This window comes from Triticum urartu, chromosome 5A (assembly GCF_056163025.1).
Source record: "Triticum urartu cultivar PI428250 chromosome 5A, HENAU_Tu73, whole genome shotgun sequence".
In the NCBI taxonomy this organism is placed as follows: Eukaryota; Viridiplantae; Streptophyta; class Magnoliopsida; order Poales; family Poaceae; genus Triticum; species Triticum urartu.
This window is the reverse complement of record NC_141877.1, coordinates 470,249,777-470,266,637: the sequence shown is the minus strand read 5'-3', so window position 1 is coordinate 470,266,637 and position 16,861 is coordinate 470,249,777. Positions and strand designations below refer to the sequence as shown.

Genomic DNA, 16,861 nt, shown 5'->3' with positions numbered 1-16,861 from the left:
CCGAGGGTTTAACCTCCTTTTAAAAAAATCTTTCAGAAGAATAGTCCATGAATCACACGAATCAATATTTAGTCCAACTTAAGTATACGCCATGGATGCAAGGCAACACGTACACACACTAGGTGAAAAGCTTCAAGCTCCGCTGAGAAAGTCGTAGTAGGACGCCCCCGACGTACGGCCACCGGTGCCATGTCATTACAGCTGGATGGACAGAATTATTGCTGTTGACAACTTAATTGCATGACAGGTGCCCGACACCTGCCCGGATATGCATGCATCTCCAATAATTTCTTGCCTTCCATCCAATGGTTCCATGACAAAATGTTGCCAATCACATTCTTCAAGTTACTGTTGATGTACAAAGAGCATAATGATTTCATTTTTAATCAGCAACAACATATGGGTACTACCTCCATCCACATGTATAGGACGTGCGTGTGCTCTAGGTCGGCAATTTGACCAACCAAATATAAATCTTAGTCCAAAAAAGGCTAGGGTTTTTCTGCCTCCCGCCGGTGTCGTTGCTGGTTTGTCTCTTCTCTGGTGGCCTCAATGCCATGGAGGCGCAGTGGATCCTGGCCCTTGCCGGAAGGAGGGTCCCGTTTTTAGATATGTTTTTTGAGTTTTGCTAGGGTTTGTATCCTGCTCAGGAAGATGAGATGGTGGTGGCTTTTTGAAGACGAAATAAGATTCTCCCCGCCTAGCCCCTATCTCGGTGATGGTCTAGCATCATTGGTGGGCGTGTGAAGGTGTGTCTCCGGCAGATTTGTCTTTGGTTAATTTGCTCGGATTTGTTTGTTGTTCATCTACATTCATGTGTCTTCAGGTTGGATCCTCCCGATCTACGCTATTATTCATTGGCAGCGATTGCTATTGTGGTCTATCTACTATAACAAGTTTTTCCCGGCTCCGACTAGGAAGGGGCGATGATAGCGGCGTGCCTTCGTCCTGCTTAAGTGCTTGTAGTCGTCGCTGGATGGTCTAGGGATCTGGATGTAATTTTTATCATTTCTAGTATTCGTTGTACTGCCACAATTGAAGATGAATAGATCGAAAGTTTTTAAAAAACAAATATAAATATGTATTATATGTGGAAAAAATTGATATATTTAGAAACTTCATCTATAGGTAAATTCAATGATATGCTTTTGATGACATATAACACATGAGGGAGCATGCACATGTCCTATGGACCGGACGGAGGAAGTACTATGATTGCTGACCAGGAATGGATAATCTGTTGAGAAAATGCATGTGGATCGTAACCGTGGAGCGAGGAAGTCTGAAGAGTTCACATAATGGAATTAATTTTGAGACCTCACATTGAGAACTACCCGCTTCCCAAATATAAGTATTTTAGAGATTTCAATGCGAACTACATACAGAGCATAGTGAATGCATATACACTCTAAAATATATATATACATCCGTATGTAGTTTTTATTGAAATATTAAAGAAAACTTATATTTAGAAACGGAGGGAGTACAAGTAAAAAATTGTTTAGTGTTGAGTCATGGCCACCATCCCCTAAAGCCCAGCAGAGTGCCCAAATAAATTAGCACATGCTCACGAGGATGCAAACTATGGTTACAAAATCAGTTCGAATCAGACTTCAGAATAGCTACTACTCCCTCCGTCCGGAAATACCTGTCAAAGGAATAAATGTATTTAGACATATTTTAGTTCTAAATACATTCAATTTTATCCATTTTCGCGACAAGTAATTCCGGACAGAGGGAGTAATCTGTTTGAATCCGAAGATATCCAAGGGAAACTTGAACAATTTTAGAATGGCGCTGAACCTATGAGGTAACAATGGCTGCTCTGATTGGCTTGCTCATACTTAGATAGATATGCCTAAACTTTCACTCGGAATCATAGTCCATGACCATGAGTCACACGATTCAATATTTTGCACAATTCTTTTCTTATTAAGCGCAATATTGTGTCTAATTGACTGAAGAATTATTTGTGACCGTGACAACTCGCATGAAAGCCACCCGACACGCGAGTACCTTCCCTGATATGCATGCATCTCCAATAATTGCTTCCCTTCGATTCAATTGTTCCATGAAAAACTGTTATCAATCACATTCTCCAAGTTAATGTTGAAGTACAAGGGCACATTGATCGGATTTTTGACCAGCACCAACACATGGGATACTATAATTGGCTTGTTCTTACATACATAGATGCGCCTAAACTTTTTCACTCACAAGCATAGTCCATGAGTCACACAACTCAATACTTTGTCCAATTGCTTTCTTATTGAACGGCAATATTTTGTCCAATTGACTGAAAAATTGCTGGTGATCGTGACAACTTGCATTAAAGGAACCCGACATCAGAGTACCTGCCACGATATCCATGTATCTCCAATAATTTCTTGTCTTCCATCCAATTGCTCCATGAAAAAATGTTATTGATCCCATTCTCCAAGTTACTATAGAAAGCACATGGCTTTCAATTTTGACAAGCAACAACACATGTGTACTATAATTACTGATTTTTTTAAAAGGAGAAAGACCCCCAGCCTCTGCATCTAGACAATGTATGCAGCCACTTTATTAATTATGCACAAAAGACCTTACAAAGTAATACAACAGTAAAACTGATGCCACCGTCTAGGCAACATCTATCGCTACTCCTATCCAGTTAATGACGAGATGTTGATAGTCTGAGCCTAATAGCAAACGGACCTCGTAGTCAAACCTAAAATCTAAGGCCTGAGGCCCCAACTAGGACGCCTACCGGGTATGGGGCACCCACCGGTCCGGCGCACACTCAGAAGCCGCCGCCGCCACCTGCCACCAATCCATCTTCAGAGTTGTACTGCTGCATCTACCTTGCCCGATCTAGCTGTGTCGACACCACCACGACGCCAGACAGCGTCACCCTCCTGCGCGAGTCCATCATCACACATCAGACGCCTAATCTCCAGGGCGCCATGCCATCGAGATCTGTCACCATCAATGTGTATGATGAAGCACCGCTCCACCAAAGACGTCGTCCACTGGTCCCTCAAGCCCGTGTACACCTCCAAGAATGACGCCCCTAAGGGGGAAACGACACAAGCATGTCGCCATCTTCTGATCTATCGATCTAGGGTTTTCCCCGGAGGTAGCAGATAGTACTCTAGAACTTCTCCACGATGATGCCTTCAAGAAGGGAACGACACCGTAGGGCGCCGCCACCGTCGGCTTTGGCATATAGCCAAGAGCAGGTTTTCACCCAGATCTGTTCGAAGAACTCCATCCAGCTTCTTGTGCACGGATCATTGCCTTCTCTGTCGGAGACTAGACCAAAAGGATCCAGCCGCCGCCGCCAGATCCATGCAGCCAGCACCGGGAGATGACGACAGTCTCCCTGGACCGGAGCTAGCACGAACCGGATCAAAAATAGTCGGAGATGATGGTACACGTGGAACTCCGGCTGACCAGCGAAGAGCCGCCGACACCACCGCATCTAGATCACCGGCCACGCCGGGCCGCCGCCACCCCCGCGCCGTCCGGTAGTCACTAGATCCGGGACGGGCCGGAACCGGCCGGACCAACGGGCGCGCTGCCACCAGCCATGGGGTCGCCGCCCCGGCCACCCCCCCCCCCCCCCCCTGTGCAGCTGGCCGATTCCCACCAGCACGACCACAGGCGCCGCCGTGGGCTGAAGTGGAGGCCGCACCTTCGCAGATATGGGCGCCCGCGCCACCCATGGATCCGGGGAGAGGGGAGAGGCCTTCCGCCACCGTGTCGCACACACGGGCTTTGCCCGGCGCCGACCACCTGTGGCGGCGGAGGGGAGGACCGGCACGGGAGGAGTCTCCGGCGGCGGAGGTTGGATCCCCCGTGTCGCCTGCAAGGGAGGCGACGCGAGGGGCTCGCTGCAAGAGTTGGACGTCCGTTCACTATAATTACTGATTGGGGCTTGACAATCTGTTGAGCCCGGGCATGTGAATTGTTAGCGTAGAAAGTTTAAATGGTGAATTTAATTTTGAGACCTCACGTTGAGTAGTACAAGTAAAAATTACTATAGTGTTGACTCCAGGCCTCTATCCCTAAAGACCAGCCTCCCAAATAAATTAACCTATGATCACAAGGATGCAAAATATGGTTTCAGACTCGGTCTGTATCATAATTCAGGTAAGTTGCTGCCATGTTCTGGCTTAGTAGTTATCCAATGAAACTAGAATAATTTTACAATGGCAAAAGTACAGACTTGCTAAATGGGACATTTTGTGTAGGCCTAAGGATCTAGGTGGGTTGGGCATTGAGAACCTCGAAATAAAAAAATATGCTTAATCAGCAAATGGTTGTATAATCTTATATTACTTACCTAGTCAAACAATGCAACTACGCCACATCAATAAGTTATATTTTACTTGTATGTGTTATCATGGACGATATGTATCCTGGATGCTTGGATTATACTTATGTAGTTCACGCTTCACATTTTTTGTTTGAAAATGGCATATCAATAACTTCAGTCCAAAACCTTTTCTCTTCCTACACACCATTTCGTTACATACTTCATACATTTTAGTTCATTTAAATATCAATCAAGAACACGTACATTTGCTTTTTTAGTAGTTGTAGTTATTTTTGTAGCACCAATTATACATTAATTTTAACAAGTTTCCCGCAGTCACACACATGATATCATCTAATGTATTATAGTAAGTTTTTATGTGCCATTAAATATCTAAACCTATTAGTAGTGTGTTTTAAAGCTTATCGATCAAATAATTTGGTAGAGGCTTCTCGAGTACAGGGTTTGTTAGTTCATATACTTATATTTTCCAACATGTTCATAGTTGTTACAACCAGTGGCGGCGCTAGGATATTGCCGAGCCCCCGGGCGCCCCAGGCTGCCTTTGTTCACTGTAGCTATAGTGAGCAAAGGGAAATGGGCTCACGCCCAGGCAGCCCCTTACTGGGGCATGTCTCCGCCGCTGGTTGCTGAAAGGATCGAGATGGACCTAGAGGGGGGGGATGAATAGGTACAATTACAAATTTTAATTGTTACTTAGCAATTTTAGGCAATAATGAGGAATATGAAAATGAGCCTAACAATTGCAAGTATGATGCCAAGAGCTAAGCAAGGTAAACAAGAACACAAGTATGTGAGTAAGCAAGCATAATATGATATAAGTAAAGATTAAGAGACAAGTAACCACAAGTAGGAAGTTAGGGTTAGGAATAACCGCAACTATGAGAGACGAGGATGTATGCCGATGTTCACTTCCTTGGAGGAAGCTACATCACCGTTAGAGAGGTGGATGTTACCACGAAGGCACACCAACGCCACGAAGTCTCACCCTATTCTCCCTTTGATACAACACCACGAAGGCGTTTCTCAACCACTAGTGGTAGACCTTGGGGTGGTCTCCAAACCCTCACAAACTTTTCGAGGGAAATCACAATGGTCGATTCCTCCACGGAGCACTCCTACCGCCTAGGAGTCTCCAACCTCCAAGAGTAACAAGATGCACCACAAAAACAAGGGCGAATCAACTTTCGCTTTGGTGAATGTGTAGATCGAGCACTTCTCCTTTGCTTCACAAAAGATCAAGAGTTTTGGGTGGCTAAGGAGGGACATATCCAAGAAACCGAGGTCTGAATATGGAGGTGAGAAATGGAGTCATCCCGTTCTTCATGAGGAAGAAGAAGACTATTTATAGGTGGGGATGGAATCTGGCCATTGGAGGCAGACTTCTACGTATCCCAGAAGTTCCGGCCACACACGGAAGTTCCAGACCCCGGAAGTTCCGGCCAAGTTCTGTCCAGGTTCCGGGCTACACAGAGGGTTTGCATCCACTCTGTAGTACCCCGGAAGCTGTTAGAACAGGGGACGGAAGTTCTGGAGGACGGAAGTTCCGGCCTGGGTCTGGCAAGGTTCCAGGATACACAGAGAGTTTGCACAAAAGAGCAGTTTCTCTAGGTGCCCCGGAAGCTTCCCGGATCTTCCGGTCCCCGGAAGTTCCGGTTGTCCCGGAAGTTTCGGCCTGAACAGAAGCTTTTCATTGTGAGATTTTTCAGACCATGTGAGAGGACAAGTTGATTCCCAGATGTTTTTATGATGTATCCCCTCTTAATAGTGCGGCTTTCCTAAGGACTCAAGAAATAAGAAAACGGTATGGTACTCCGCTTTTCTTGGGCACTCCGCTTTTCCTTTTTTCGATAAGAGGGGAAATAACCATCCATGCTTCACTTTAATTTAATCAGTGCTGTTTACACTAGAGCATGTGGTTAGAAACACAAATGAAGTTGTCATAGATGTCAAAAACAATTTAGTGCACTTTCAGTTGCAACTACATATGATTCCCCACAATAAAAACTACATATGGTCAATTTGGTTATCACTGAAGTAACTATGAAAATGTGATACCTTCGTAGCAACATTTCCCTACTGCCGTATACTCATAAATTTCTACCAATTATGGTAACATTTATGGGGACCAATTTTTGTGTGTGAAAAGGCCTAAGACCATATACTCACTTCGTTCTAGTATATACTAGAACATAAAGGCGCATGTTGCCGCGCCAGATAGAATCATAGGATTTTTTTTAATGGAATCATAGAAATATATGCCATAATTTGAATAGTAAAATATCTACTCCTATATAATATGAGTGTTTGTGATTACAACTCCTCAAATATTTGCTTCAGTTCCTTGGGAGTAATTAGCTGAAATAGCCGAAAAACAATCGAATATTAAGCATTGTAGGAGGCTAACACTTGCAACGAAGCTTTACCATTCTTCCGCTGTTCTTCATAATGCTTACCCCTCTTTGTTGTATTGGATATTCTTTTTGTCGTCATGTGCGTGCAAGAGGTACGACCTTGGTGAGGCAAGAGCCTGAACTTCCCAAGAAAAAAGTTGAAAGATAATAATGCATGAAAATATCACTCAATCCTGCAACCATTCTCACCTTGGTGTTTTAGAAGAGTATCAGAAGGCGAGAAAGGTTGTCAGAGTCTTGCGAAACAACTTGCAAGCTTCAGTGAACTTCTCTAAAGCACAAACATCAAAAACCTGCAAATTGTTGCATCAAATTTTAAGCATAGGCAACAAGAGCTGACACCACAAATGGATGAAGATTGACTTTCAATGTAGAACAACCTAACCTTGCTAGTCCATCAAATGGCGTGAACAGCCTAACTGTTGTCCATGGCCTAGCTATCACAAGTATATATCAAGAATTTTTAATATACAGAAACATGAAATGACCCGAATAAAATGGCACGTCAGATAAATATTTTAGGGTACATGAGCAGTTGATCAAATAACCAATAAAAAGTACTACAAACTGAACTTCCAAAAACTTGCTAAAGTATCAAAGGGTATTCTTCAATGAGCAATTTAACACAAGAAATGGACAGACGTAATCTATTTGTATATTTGCATATAATCAACAGAGCTAATGCATGAATAGAATGTAATTAAGTAACTATGCTAGTACCAAAAATGTCAATCTTGCAAATTAAGCTTCTAATCTGCTGCAAGCAAATAGCTGAAGGCTCGGCCTCCAGGATTGAGGTTCAGAGTGAAAGTGTCTGAAATACAATCCTTCTGAGATGTCCTCCAGCTTCATTAGAACAAATTAGCAACGCCATCCTCCATGGAGATTATTAATCTAGAATAAATAATCAATAAATCAGGAGGAGAGATATAAGAACTTGGCAGGAGAGAGGAATAGCAAGATCGTCTAATCTGCACAATGACGATGGCTGAAGACGCTGAGCAGGGTGGGACACCGGCAGCTTTGAGAGGAATACCTTCAAACTCTGCTAGGTCGTTGATGAGACAGGGGCAGAAGTGGCGATGGTGTAGTGTCGAGCCGATGGTCAAGTCTGAACGTTGTCGCTGCCGTCAGACCAGCAATCCATGATCGTGCATCGCCAGCTCCTATATAAAGTGCGCTATTATTAACTTTGACCAAGGTTTGACCAAGTCATACACATAGTAATGACCTTCACTTGTGAAGGTGCGCCATTACTAACTTTCAAATGCACCCCCTGACCGCCTTTTCAGTTTTTTAAAAAAATAAAGAAAATGATGGAGATGTCAAAAAAATAAAAGAAAATAAGTTTCTCATGTGATATGTGGTCTAGTTGTTGGGAAAATTTACAAATATGAAATTCGACTTTATTTGCAAATCTCTCTGGAATTTGTAAAATGGGCATAACTTTCGCATACGAACTCGGATTAAAAAGTTTTTTATATGAAAAATCATCTACTCAAAAAGTTACATCCAAATTCAACCGGGGGAACCCCGTTGAAGATTTTTAAAATCCCCCAAAACCTAACAGAATAAAAGATATGGGGCTTTTAAGATCTAGAGGGGAAAAATGGAAAAAAAATCAAACTTAGTAGTGGCGCACCATTTGGTAGGTGCGCCACTAGTAACAGAAAAAATTAGTTTCGATTTTTTTTTGAAAAAATATTTAAAATATGGTATGTAATATGAACGGAAGTTTGAAATATTTTTTCAAAATTTCATCACACTCATGAACATGAACATGAACAAAGTCCTAGACATCAACAAGGTTTAATAGGATTGATATGCTAGATATATCAACAAGTGCTTGTTAAGTGAGCTGATGCTGGTGACCTTTCGGGAAGTTTGACCATGGAGTATGATTTGACTTGAAATTAAGCCATAGTGACACGAGATTAAGAAAAAAAATTGGAAAAAATTTTGATTTTTTTTAAAAAATTTGTTAGTAATGACGTGGTGCGCCATTACTAAAAATTACTAATGACGTGATAATAGTGGCGCACCTATAGTGCGCCATTAATGGCAAAAATAGGTGCGTCACTAACAGGCCTTTTTTTAGGTGACACGAGATTAAGAAAAAAATTGGAAATTTTTTTGAATTTTTTTTAAAAAAAATTATTATTAATGGCGTGGTGCGCCATTACTAAAAATTACTAATGGCGTGATAATAGTGGCGCACCTATAGTACGCCATTAATGGCAAAAATAGGTGCGTCACTAGCAGGCCTTTTTTTAGTAGTGGTCATGCTTGGTAGCCGGTGAGGTGGCGCTGGTGGCGACCTCATCTACACCACCATCGGCCTTCATTGCCTACTCTTTCGCCCCGTCGCCATCGGAGGTCATCGTCGGGTGAAGCCTATGCAGTGGTGCTGGCGGCGGGGCCTTTCCCACTGTGCTCTGGCGGCGAGACAGTGCATGGCGGCTTCCCATGAGGTGGCTGACCATAGTGACACGAGATTAAGAAAAAAAATTAGAAAAAATTTTGAAATTTTTTTTTAAAAAAAATTGTCAGATCTATGGACGGTGCGGCAACCACATCCATCATAGATCATAGCCAAGCTGGAATGTTTGCCCATTCAATGTGTGATCTAGGTGTGTGGCATCAGGCGCTCTAGGAGGTTACGATCCATGTGACTGGTAGTTGCTTCCATGTGCTCTTTTTGAATGCGACCCCGCGCGCCACACCAGGCACTAGGAGGGGCTCCTTCTGCCCACCTAATCTGCATAGTTCAACTAACAAGCCATCAGGCTACCTCGCCGTTATGATCCACTACTAATGTGTTGTTGGTGATGAACTGCATCCGGTGGCGGAGGCTACAGGATGGGTTGATAATTCTATCAACAGTGATAATGAAGATCTTGCTCCCTCTCCAGTTTCGGCTTGACACAGTGGATATGGTTGTGCACTAGGGATCAAATTGCCAGTCACAGCGGAATGCATGTAGCTGTTGGGATCACAGAAAAGTGAAGGCGACAACACATGATGGAAGTCGATCTCGAGCTCCATGGTGAAAAACCCTAGGTCTGACCCGAATTGGTTATACCTAGCACTAGTGTCGTTTTTTGCTCGTTGCCTTCTTGGAGGCATTTTCGAAGATGCTCGCACTTGGTCTCCAGGATGAAAACCTAGAATCTACCTTCAGTAGTTGGGTCCGGTGACGGCTATGCATGGGCTTCGCTCCCTTCCAGAAAGCATTGCTATTGAAAAATGTTGTTGTCCTTGTAGTGTCACGGCATCTCCAACCTTGAACCCCAAATCAGACACCACATCCGTCCGCGGGCGTGAGGGTGGGGGGGGGGGGCAATCCGCGGGCACATATGTTAACTATAGATAGCGCTCGCGCATCCCCCTACGGTCGTTAAATCTGGGCCGGCCATGAAGGTTTTTCCCTCAAGCGGTTTTGGAAAGTTTTTCTTTTGGTTTGCCTGGATGAGTTTTACTCTTTTTTTTCAAATTCATGAACATTTTTTTTTCAAATTTGTGTTTCTTTTTTCAAATTTGCAAACCTTTTTTCAAATCCCTGAAGTTTTTCAAATGCAAGAATTATTGTGAATTCAAGAACTTTTTTCAAATCACTAGACTCTTTAAATTCATGATTTTTGTGAATTCATGCACTTTTTTTCAAATTAATGTACATTTTTCAATTTTCTGGAGTTTGTAATATATGGTGATCGTTTTGTAAACTAGGCAAATATTATTTTTGATACATGCCAAATGTTTTTCTTAAACACAATGACAATTTTTTATTACACAGTGAATTTTTTTAGTGAACTTTTTTAAATGCATGGTGAACTTTTTAAATATATTTCGAACACTTTTAAGTAACCGTTGACAATTTTCAAGCACATTAAATATTTCTTATTCTACACCAAAAATTTTACAAAATTTCTTGTATTTCTGAAAATTAGAAAATAAAATAAAAACTAACGCAAAATGAATAAACCCAAGATAACCACTACACAGCGGTGACTGACCACAAGCACGTTACTGGGTTGTCGCTGTGCGCTCGGCTTCAATTAGGAGCTATTGGTCCCTGCGAGCGAGACAAAACCCCTCGCAAAAAATGCTATTCAGCACGTGTTAACCGTAGATAGAGCTCACACACATACCCATACGCAAGTTCGTAAATGAGCCGGCATATGTAGGTTTTTCTCCCACAAGTTTTGGATGGATTTTTGTTGTTGTTCAAGGACAAGTTTTATTTCATTTTTGCTTCTTTTTCATTTCACAAATCCACTATTTTTAAATTTCAATATTCATGATTGTTTTTCAAATTATGACTTTTTCAAATTCATGAACTTTTTAAAAAATATTTTTTTGTGAATTCATGAACATTACTTAAAAAATCAAATTAATGTATTATTTTTGCTTCCTGATTTTTTTCAAACTCATGAACTTTAAAAAATTCACAAACATTTTTCTAAAAGTCAATAGCAAACTAGGCAACGAACCAGTGAGCCAACCTAATACAGCCGAGAGGGTGACGAGCCAGCCAACACAATCCATGAATCGCTAGGGAGGCACCACAATTGATATGTATCGGTTGTTGTGGGCGTTAGGGGTTTGATCGACCACTAGCTTAGGTAGATATGTCGACCCATTAGGAATCGAAGCGAAGCGAATGAGCAAAAACCACTACGACTGGTCTTAGAAAGTTTCTCTGGCCGATTATGCCTGATCCTTTTTTTCTGTAGTGATTTTTCTGTTTTTTGTTTCTTTCCATTTTCCTTTAAATATGTGTTCTTTACTAATGTTTTTTAATTCACAAATTTCAAAAAATCTTAAAAAAATGTTAGAAATGACGTCTTCTTTTTGCTTTTTTTCAATGAATTTTCTCATTCTCAAATTTTTTTGGAGTTACAAAAATTGTTCACAATAAAAAAATGTTCAGAATTTCGAGATGTTTTCAAGGTTTATCAAATTTGAGAACTATTTTTGAATTGATGAATATTTTTAAAATTCAAAACATGTTTTGAATTTGTGAAAAATATTCCGAGTACATGAACATGTTTCGAAATCCACAAGCATTAATACAAATCTGTCAACAATTTTTGAATTTGCAATATTTTACAATCCATCAGAAGTTTTGAAATCCACAAAAGGAATTTAAATACGTGAACATCTTTTAATTCATGTATTTTTCTTAATTTGTGAACATTTTTCTCAATCCATGAATATTTTCGGAATTCATGAGATTTTTTGAAGTTCACGAGCATTTTTTCAAAAAGGTAAAAACATTCAAGTCTACAATTATTTTTGTTTCACATATTTTTAAAAATTTGCGAGAATTGTGTGTAATTTCTTGTGAAAACAAAACAGAAGGAAAAAACCCACAAGTTGAAGCTAGGCTACGCTATGGGAGTTAGTGATGTGAGCCATGCCGTAATGGGCCGGTGGTCAGGGCCTGATGAGAGCCGACACGCGCTGCTCCTCCTCGTCTCTTGGTACCATCCCTTGTTTCCCCGGTCGCCACACCATTTTCATCCTCCGCCCTCCCGTCTCCGCCATAGCGCTACCTCGTCAGGTCTCTCTCCCTCTCTAGAACCTCTTGCTAGATCACTCTCCTTCTCGTAGATGCAGCCGAGAGCGCGCGAGGCGGGACCCGCTTGCTTCTGGATCGGCGGCTGGAGGGGTGGACTAGCTTTGGACCTCCAGTGAATTCGGTATTGGTGGCGGCGTGGTTTCAGCTTTAGTTTAAGAGTCCTTCCATATGAACCAGATTCGTTCATTTGGGCATTGCGGTCGCCTGACTGAGGTGTACTGAAGCTGAAGAGGACCTTCACCTACGGCACTGGCGAGACATGGCTGCAGCGGTGAAGGAGTTGGACTGAAGAAGATGGAGCTTATGAAGGAGGTAGGGCTACATGTTTCTCTACCTCGATGCAGTCCTTCTTCTTTCGATTTGTTTCACGATAGTAAAAGTTAATCTACATACGTTATGGCATTGTTTTGGAACTCGGACTGTCTCCAGGTGAAAACCCAAGACCTTCGATCAGGCGACGACAACGCTTGTCCTTTGTTTCTTTCTTGGAGGCGTCGCTTTTGGAGAATATCGTTTGTAGACTGTAGTACTGGTGTTGTCTTCGGTGGTGGTTAGAGTGCTACTGTTGCGAGTGGTTCAACATTGTGACGTGGTCTTTGTTTTTTTCTTGTTTTTTTATTTCTTGGCTGTGTGATCCCTGATGTCTTTAGACATCTTGTGGTGCACTGGCTAGGTGTATTTGGTATCATCGCAATATTAGTATACTCCTTTATCAAAAAATGAGCTCATGAAGTGGTGATTGGCGAGCTCAACAACCTGCCTCCATCCAGGGTAAGTGTCCCTCCACCCGGACCCGGGTGAAAAAACTTTTTTTACTGTAAATTTCTACATGTGAAGGTCAATTGGGCTGTCTTAATGTGATGGCTTGATAGTAACAACTGACCACTTACCACCTGTCTGACTTACGCAGGTTGCGTACTAGAAGACCTGCAACATCTTCTTCCGCAAGGACATCAAATCCGTAGTGGCATCCCAACAGAGTATGATGCTTATTGCTTTTGTTGTTGTTCTTGGAGGAGGTGGTGGTGTTGTTGTTTTCTTAGTTCTATGTGGTGCTTCATGGTGGTAACATGACATGATTCCACCCTCTATAATTCTTATTCAGAGCAACTTGATATCGCCAAGGCGAAGCTTGAGAAGCTGGATCAAGCATGAAGGTTCATTGTGGCAGAAATTAGCAGCTTTTGAGGTTGCACTTATACTGCTGATGTTGCTACTCCATTCATCGACCTCCATGAATTCTCTCCAATCCAAGTGTCTTAGGATTGGCAGACAACGGTATGCAACTTATATAGCTTTATGTATAATAATGGTGGTGCCATTACAAGCTGGTTGCTAGTTACGATTGAGTGTGAGATAGATCATTTGTTTCTAAATATGTAGAGTAGATAGGGGACTGCAGTCAAAATAGACTCATTATGAAGGTGATAGGATGATTTGATTGAACTAAGTAGACCTGCTGCTTGCTTGAGTCTTTCTGAACCGACTATCCAGTGATAGCTAACAGGGTTATCCAGGGCATGTGTTGGTGAAGAGTCTATGCATCTATTTGTGTCCTGGTATGGCTAATGGTTTCCTTAATTGGCTACGTGTCACTAGTAAAAAAGGGGGCAACGGTCCAGGCCGGGCCAGCCCATTAGTCCCGGTTCAATCCAGAACCGGGACCAATGGGGGCATTGGACCCGGTTCGTGAGCCCTGGGGGCCGGCCGGGCCACGTGGGCCATTGGTCCCGGTTCGTCTGGACCTTTTGGTCCCGGTTGGAGGGACGAACCGGGACCAATGGTCCTTGCTCCTGGCCCACCACTATTGGTCCTGGTTCCGGTTCATGCCACCAACCGGGACTAAAGGGTTGGTCCTTGTTGCGGCCAGAGTTTAGTCCCACCTCGCCAACCGAAGGGGGCTCAGACCGGTTTGTAAGCCCCTCCCTCTCTGCCTTGTTGAGCTCCTCTCAAAATGAAAATAGATGCCCTTATACAGGAAATTTAACCTAAATTCATACTGAATTTCTTTGAAGTTAGTAGAAATTTATTATGAATTTAGGTTGAATTTTCTCTATAAGCGCATCTATGCTCATTTCTGAGTAGTTTTTTATATAGTTTTTTTCTTTTCTGCTATATTTATTTTTTTCTTTTTATTTCTGAGTTGTAATAAGTCATTCAAAATAAGCATCTATGCTCATTTTTTAGTAAAGTTAATCACAACTATTTTTTCTTCTATTTATTTCTGAATTGTAATAAGTCATTAAAAATAAGCATCTATGCTCATTTTTTTAGTAAAGTTAATCACAACTATTTTTCTTCTATTTATTTCTGAGTAGTTTTTATATAGTTTTTTTTCTTTTCTGCTATATTTATTTTTTTCTTTTTATTTCTGAGTTGTAATAAGTCATTAAAAATAAGCATCTATGCTCATTTTTTAGTAAAGTTAATCACAACTACTTTTTCTTCTATTTATTTCTAAGTAGTTTTTTATATAGTTTTTTTTCTTTTCTGCTATATTTATTTTTTTTCTTTTTATTTCTGAGTTGTAATAAGTCATTAAAATAAGCATCTATGCTCATTTTTTAGTAAAGTTAATCACAAATATTTTTTCTTCTATTTATTTCTAAGTTGTTTTTATATAGTTTTTTTTCTTTTCTGCTACATTTATTCTTTTCTTTTTATTTCTGAGTTGTAATAAGTCATTAAAAATAAGCATCTATGCTTTTTTTTAGTAAAGTTAATCAAAACTATTTTTTTTCTTCTATTTATTTCTGAGTGGTTTTTTATATAGTTTTTTTTTCTTTTCTGCTACATTTATTCTTTTCTTTTTATTTCTGAGTTGTAATAAGTCATTAAAAATAAACATCTATGCTCATTTTTTAGTAAAGTTAATCAAAACTATTTTTTCTTCTATTTATTTCCGAGTGGTTTTTTATATAGTTTTTTTTCTTTTCTGCTACATTTATTTTTTTCTTTTTATTTCTGAGTTGTAATAAGTCACTAAAAATAAAAAAGAGGCGCAATGCTCGTTAATTTGCTTCAAACCTTTCGGAATAGTGTCAACTGCACTGCACATAGCTCTGTGCAGTCTACCGTATTCCTCAAGGCTTGAAGCTAACCAACGTGCAGGTGAGCATTGACCCTCTTCTTCATCGTCTCTGCACTCAGGGCTTATAAATAGCTGCGAGTGCCTCTCGCTTGGCGAGGTGGGACTAAAAAAACAGCTGTAGAAAGAATCAACTAAAAAACAGCTGCAGAAAATAAAAAAGTAATTAGACGGGTCCATTGGTACGGGTTGGTTTCACGAACCGGGACCAAAGCCTTTGCTATATATACAACACTTAGCGCTCCCGACTTCGATCTCCTCCTCCACTCCCGTCGCCGCGTCCCCTGCCGCCACCTCGCCGTCGCCGCCCCGCCCCGACGCCGTCACCGCCCCGCGCCGCCCCGCCCCGCGCGCCGTCGCCGCCCGCCCTGCCGCCCCGATCGACGTCACCGCCCCGGCCCGCGCCGCCTCGACGTCGTCGCCGCCCCGCTCCGCACCTCGCCGTCGCCTTCGCCGTCGCCGTCGCCGACCGTGAGCAACTTTTTTTATTTTTGTTAGATTTTTTTAGATTTTTTTTGTAGTTCATAGATTTTTTTTGTTAGATTAGATGTGTAGTAATTTAGATATGTAGTTCATAGATTGTTTTTGTTAGATTAGATTTTTTTGTTAGATTAGATGTGTAGTAATTAATTTGTTCATATTATGTTAGATTTTTTTTCTGTTAATAGATTTTTTGGTGATATTATTATTGAATATGCATGTTTGGTGATATTATTGTTAATAGATTTTTTTGGTGATATTTAGATTGTGTAATTAATTTTGTTCATAGAATTTTAATGATTTTTTGTTCATAGTATTTAGCAAAAGGAAAAAAATTAGAAGTAGTTTATATATAGTTGAACTAGCTAGTTGATTTAATAAACTAATTTATTTTACTATATATAGAAGTAGTTTGTTTTTAGTAAGTACTACTTTATTTATTTATAGTAAGTGCTTAGTAGTTGAACTAGATAGTTGATTTAATTAATAAAACTACTTTATTTAACTATATATAGAAGTAGTTCCGGCATCGACGTCGGCGATGCCTATCCCGCATCCTCGTCGTCGTCGACTCGGCGGTGGAGGCCTGCTTGATCAGGGCCATGTTCGGGACTGGGCTCCGCCGGGCTGGTATTGGGAGGTGCTACCTTCCGGGGGACGTAGGTTGGTGAGGAGGCAGCCCGTTGTTGACCCGATCCTTGTTTGGTGGCGGTCGCGTGGGCCAGTGACGGTGGTGAGGCTTCCGGACACCGCAGAGGTGGTACGTCACCGTGTCAGCGAGGAGGACGAGCACGTCCGTCGCTACATGGTTGCATTGGAGGGCAGGTTCGACAATACCTGGCAGGTTCTTCAGGGATCTCACCGGAGCTATGATCCTGTGATGGTTCCTTATCTTTGGGTGTCCACCGCCCGCGTCGATACCCGTCGGGCGCTACGGTTCTAGTTGTATTAGTGATAATATTCGACGATGTACG

At 41.6% G+C, this 16,861-nt stretch overlaps 1 long non-coding RNA gene across 1 annotated transcript; it reads right to left on the bottom strand.

The window, feature by feature from the left end:
* Positions 1–2,118: 2,118 nt before the first annotated feature.
* On the bottom strand, positions 2,119–7,870 carry LOC125556282 (uncharacterized). The gene is made up of 3 exons (XR_007305048.2): positions 7,775–7,870; positions 7,124–7,632; positions 2,119–7,031 (listed from the first exon to the last, which is right to left on the bottom strand). It is a non-coding gene; the product is annotated as an uncharacterized LOC125556282 (long non-coding RNA).
* Between the last annotated feature and the right edge of the window lie 8,991 nt (positions 7,871–16,861).